The 5,989-nt window shown below is 52.1% G+C and overlaps 1 long non-coding RNA gene across 1 annotated transcript; it reads left to right on the plus strand.

Moving 5' to 3' along the window:
• Positions 1-886: 886 nt before the first annotated feature.
• LOC132317587 (uncharacterized) lies at positions 887-5,203 on the plus strand. The gene is made up of 2 exons (XR_009484114.1): positions 887-984; positions 4,995-5,203. It is a non-coding gene; the product is annotated as an uncharacterized LOC132317587 (long non-coding RNA).
• Positions 5,204-5,989: the final 786 nt, after the last annotated feature.

A 5,989-nucleotide genomic window follows, 5' to 3' on the forward strand; every position in this document is an offset into this window, starting at 1 on the left:
GGTTTTTTGCTGGAAGACTGGAAGGAACAACCCCCCTTGACCTGGAATGACAATCCCAGCAAATCTCTCATGACACGAAGTGTCATTTGATCTCCTCCGACACACAGTCATTCAAAATCTATCCAGAATCCAGACCGGTACCTATACGGGTCCAACCCCAAGGTAATTCAAATTAGGAATTAAGTTATCTCCAGAGCTTGCTGTTCTCCACCGCTGTTTGCAATTAAAGCTGGAAGAAAATTGTTTGTAACCGACATCTGACATGCAATGCCCTGCTCACTGTGCCAGGCTGCCTGCCTGCTTGTTTGAGGGTCCAGGGGAAAACACACTCAGCCCAGCACAAGGTGACTGTCTCGGCAGGAGGGAATTACGACTGACATGGATAGCAAAAGAAATCACAGACTTGTCTTACTTGTGAAGAGAGCCAGGAGAACAGCTCCCCCTTCTAAAAAGGGAGCTCCGGTACCATCAGGAAACATCCAGCGATGTAGCTCAGAATGTTTGTAAGGGGTTAATTTTTCTATTCACCTTAAACCTTAAATAATTTTCCACATCAGCCCAGGCAAGCAGGAAATCCGGAAAGGTGAAATAAGGAGAGCTTGAGTTTCAGGGCTAGGTGAGGAAACCAAGCAGCTGATATACTGGATGGGGGGTTGATAAAAGAAGCCACCTCTCATGTGCTAACGAGGCAGGCCAGGAGATACGAGACACCCACTGAGTTGAACTCCCCTTGAAAATAAAAGACTGTGTCTAAAAATAAAAATGAGTTACATAAAGTGTGATCCACGGTTCTGTCTCTTAGCTTAGCTCGAGAGCATGGCAGCTATTTAAATTCTCCCCTGCGTCAATGATAAAAGTGTCTCCTGGACATGTTTGCAGCTCTCGGGCGTTGCGATTGCTGCAGCAGAACAGATGCCTCTGCTGCGAGATGGCTCCTGGCCCCAGCCTGCGCGCTCCCGACTCCCTCCCCAATCCTCCGGGCAGGTAAGACGCAAAACCAACAGCTAAGCAGCGTGGAGAGCTCCAGGCTGAGAGGGGCAGTGGGCGAGACAGGAATCAAAGGGAAGAATTTCCCCTTTAAAGCACTTTATTACAATTTCATAATTGTTCTCTGAGGAAACATGCTCCTGTGCCCAGGAGCAGTTACACGTAAAGAAGCACGTTGGTGCCTCTGCGTGTGCGTTGGAGAGGATGCTGTTAGCGTGGAGCAGGGAGGCAGAAAGGATTGGAGTTGACAGAGCTGCTCTGTGCAGCCTTGGAGTCCTCCCAGCTTTCAGCATCGCTGCTGCTGTCAATATGGCAGCGTCTGTAACGCAGTTGGTGTGTATGGCTGGGAAGCCGAGACAGATCCGCCCCGACAGACAGAGCTCCACAAAGATCCCCTACCGCAGATGCTCCGTCCCTTGTATATTTTGACTGAGATCTGGTGCTCAACACGGGCCAGGGAGTGAGGCTTGCTGACGGATGGGGTTAATTTTCTGCCGAGAGATCACTCAAGGTGCTTGCAAGCCGCCTGCATTTTGCGAGCTGAACACTGCAAAATGGTCATTTATTGAATGTTAGAAATCAGCCCCGAGATCTCGGGGTTGCAGTCACAAATCCATTTATGACGGACAAGGTCTGTGCTTCTTTGCTGTTATTGCTGCTATTTCAAAGACTTGGGCTTACAGGGCATCCAGGTCCCACAGCAAGGATTTACTGGGGCTATTAACTGCTATACAGATACACAACGTGGCACTGGGAGGTCATTCCCACTGCAGCAAAACACCTGAACACGTGTCTAACTCCAAACATGTGAGCAGTTGAATGGAATGAAATACAAACGGAGTTAACCGCATGGGCGAGCTGGGATTTCTCTTTCATCTCTGGAGGCTGCTGCTCTAGCCTTAATTAAAACATAAACGAAGTGAGTTAGATGGGCTCACCCTCTTTCTCCAGCAGACGGTGGTTCTTTCATAAAAACGTCTGCAGCATCCAGCACCAATCCCTTCTCAGGAGACTGGCCCTGCCTGTGTCCTGCCAGTCTGGGTAGAGATGCACACTGAGCTCTGCCAACGCCTGCGCCGGTCAAGCCCTAAGGACTGGGCAACGTCTCCAGAGCCGCGGGGAAGGACTGCAGGGCAAGAGGCCAGGCTTCTCCTGCCAGTGCAGACAGCGCTGCTTCGGAGGAGCCTGGGGCTGCAGGAACAAGTCTCAGAGAAGGGCAGCACAACAGGACAGCGAAAGCACAGCCCTTTATGCAATGTGTACAGCTCCCCAGATGGAGGAATGCGACCGCATTCCTCTGGGATTGGGTGCAGTGATAGTCAGCTGCAGAGAGAAGATGCTAGCACAATGGGTCCCTTGTATTTCTTAGCTGTGCCAAATTACCAGCTTATTCCCCCCACCCATCAAAGAGCGAAGAGACGGCCCTTGCCTCTGCCGGGGTCTCCACCAGTTGCAGCAGCCCCGCAGTCAGGGCTGCGGGAAAACGAGCCCCTCGGGTTTAGCCCCCCGTTCTTCTCCCAAGGAGTGCACATGCTCCTGCCCTCTGCAAGTCTTCGCTACAACCTCTGCTCAATTCTCTCGCCTCCAACACATTCTCCTTTTGCTCCAATTAGTCTTATTTTTAACTAGCTCAGGCCCAGTGTTCAGCCCATGTGTTAGTCACAATGTCACAGATACCCTGGACGCAAATATTTGAAGGAAATACAATCCACCATTTTAAAATAACAACAATAGCGAAGGGGGGAAAAAAAGAAAAGGCCATGAAGATCTCGGAGCTACAGGCATCAGCAGAGACTGATGTTTTCTCCCAGCATCAAAGGCCCACCGCTAATCCCATTGAAACGGAGATCAGCCCAGAACCAGTCCTGCTCCTGTATCAGCCCAGCCAGGGCTGGGCTGGGGTTAAAGTAAGAAGTATGCCGCTCTCCTTCCCCGCCTGCTAATTAGAAGCCGTGTCTGTGTCCCTTTGACCATTTTTAAGATGCCACGGGAAGATTAACGCACCGGGGGAAGCTCTGCTATGACATTAATAGGGGTGACACCTGAGCAGCACCCTTCCCCTCCCACTTTGCTTGCAGAGCCATCCTTCCCCGCAGAAAACTGGGGCAGGAGCAAGTAAAAACGCTTCCGCCGGGGACTCGGAACCAAACGGAGGATCTCAGGGCCTTTCCTCACCCACCAAGGCCCTCCTAGCTCTTACCTGTCTTGCAGCTGGCAGCGGGGTGGTGGCTACATGGCTTTTGGTGCTTGATGGACATGGCTGGTTGGGACCCTGAGGAACAGTGTCTGCAGACTCCCGGAGCATCGGGGAGGGCGAAGGACCCAGCCCGGCCACAGTTATCTCTGGAGGAGCAGCAGCACTGTGCCACTTTTCCTGCGTCTCATGAAAAGAACAAGAGCTGGTGGAAGGAGGGGGGGTTACGAAAGAGAGGGAAGGGGGAGAAGGGAGAGCGAGAGCGCGCGCTCTCGCAGATGCACACACGCAGAGCAGACAGAGGCTTGTATAGGATGGCACTGCCTGACTTGCTCTCATTATTGCCACAGGCTGGCTGCTGCCCGTGGAGAACTCGCCAGCATCCGCTACTGGCCAGGGGCACGGTGGGGAAAAAGGAAAGGGAAGAGATTAGGACCTCATGGACCACTGGAGCAAGGAAAACTACCGCCTGGGCACCGGGGGCTTTGCTGTCTTTGTTTGCTTTTACCTGGGAGAGGAAGGGCCATACCAGAGGGCAGAAAGGGATTGCAGTGATAGAGAGTTCAGCTTTTCCTTGATGATTCCTTTTGTCCTTTGAACATAAAAATATCCCCAACCCCAGCCCTCCTCAGCTGCGCCGAGGGATGGCATAAGGCTAACCTCACCCAGGGCTTTTAACGATGGCATTGCATCAAGATGGACAGAAAGTGGGTTGCACATACCCAAAGCACCAGCATCATTTAAAGCTCAGCCTCTCCCCCCTTCCCATTATCTGGGTCATGCCAATCCAGGTCCAAAGGCCTGGCAGGGCTGTTGGAGGGTGTGGGATGACACTCCAGCCATAACACCTTCTATTCGCGCGTTGCCCAGAAAGCTGCATGCAGGGCTGCCTGCAGTCCTGACACTCTGCTGATCTGCTGCAGTGACAGACCCAAAACCACCAGGGATTCAGAGATTTAGCCGTAATCCTCCCCGAAGGGGCACCAGTTCCTCACTCCATAGATTTTTACAATGTGTTTTTCTAAAGCATCACATGCTTGGAAGCACGTGCCCCTTTGGAAGGAAGCTTTGTGCCTAACGCCTTTGCCGGCTTTCTGGATGATCCCACACCTCTTCCCCTCTTCTGCCCTAGTGGCTTACACTCAGAGGGGCTGGGTCTCACCTGGGGGGCTCAGTTTGGTCACAAGGATTAAAATGAAAGCAAAGTCAGACGCTTAAGGTATTACACCCTCCCCTGAAACCCCCGTCACCCGTTTACCACAGCTCCGTACTCTAAGGTTTCCCACTGGTGACTTCAGAGATGCATGGATACCAAGCCATACAGTTGCCTTTAATAAAAATCGGTAGCTGTGATGCACTGAATTACAAGTACAGAAAGTCTCCAAGTCAGTACCCTCCACAGCAGTTAACCTGAGAGTGCACCATGTTGCCAGGTCCATCTCTATCTGTAAGTGACTATATTCAATAATACACCTTCAAGACTCACCTGAGATCACACACACACGTCTACAGCAGAGCAGGATAGGACCCAGTCCTACTGAGCCAAAATCCGCCACCCCAACCGCCTGCCTGCTCAGCTGGCCTCAGGACGTTGGTGCCCAGCTCCAGGAAACATCTCCCTCATGGGTCACTCAGCCAGGAGCTGTCAGAACATATTTCAAGTCACAGCATGCCATCAGCTCTGGAACAGAAAAGGTCTCGCTGTGGATCCATAGCTACAAACGGCTTCTCTGACTGTAGCAGCAGATACATTGGCCCAGGGGATGATCTTTTGAAGACCTACAATGAGGTATCCTTATTTCCCCCACAACAGGAGTAAGAAGCTGAGATTTGGTGCTATGTCAAGATCCCGGCCATTCCCCCACCACAGAGAGACCCCAGCAGCACTGGGGAGCTGGATCCCTTTTGGATGCTGAAGTCGGGAGTATTATCACTGCAAGGGGGTGCGCAGACCTCTGTTTCCCAGCCCTCTGCATCTGTATTACTTATATCACTAATAAAGCCTCCCAGGGTATCAGTGGATGCAAGTCAGCTTTCTTACACCCCGGGGCTGGGAGATTTCCAAATGACATCCGTTCTCTGCAGGGCTGTTCTTAATGCAGATATTCTGCAGTGCAATCTCCCGGTACATTCAGGGGGGTGGGGGTGAACCATCTTTGGGGGAAATAATACCCACATCTGTGTTTTCTGGGGTATGAGGAGCCATCTGCTCTGTGCCCCAAAGCCAACCTTCCAGTCTCCAAGACACCGTGCAGCCTGCCAGGGAGGCAGACCCTCCGGCATCCTCCCAGCCACGCGGCCTGGGTCCAACTTTCCCAGGGAGAAAGGACAAGGCACCTCGGATTTGCAATGCAGTGTCCAGGACTTCGCAGGGTCGTGCCACTCGCAAGGGGACACCGTCAGTGCTACTGTTTGTCACCACTGTGAAGGCTTTATACGGGTGGGGATGGCTTCTTCCCGGGTGAGCCAGGATTGCCAGCTGCGTGTGAAAAATCAGAGGGTTTATTTTGCATGTGTGCGAAAGCCTAAACTTAGCGAGCAAGATGTTAATTCGTGAGGGGAAAATAGGCCATATTTATGTAACTGGGAAAAGCTGCAGTGAAGGCTACAGATCCAATGGGAGAGGAGTGTATATTCAGGGCTAACGACAAACGCTGCTATTCACTTGGCTTTGTGAGAGCTCCAGCAACTGCATATTCATCGCCCTGCACCCCAGAGAACCAGCTTTGAGGCTTTCCAGGCTAAGAATAGAGGTCTCGTTGTGTTTGCTGCTCCACGGCCCCGGTTTTGTCCGGGATTAGAGGCACC

This window comes from Gavia stellata, chromosome 10, assembly GCF_030936135.1.
Source record: "Gavia stellata isolate bGavSte3 chromosome 10, bGavSte3.hap2, whole genome shotgun sequence".
NCBI classification, from domain to species: Eukaryota; Metazoa; Chordata; class Aves; order Gaviiformes; family Gaviidae; genus Gavia; species Gavia stellata.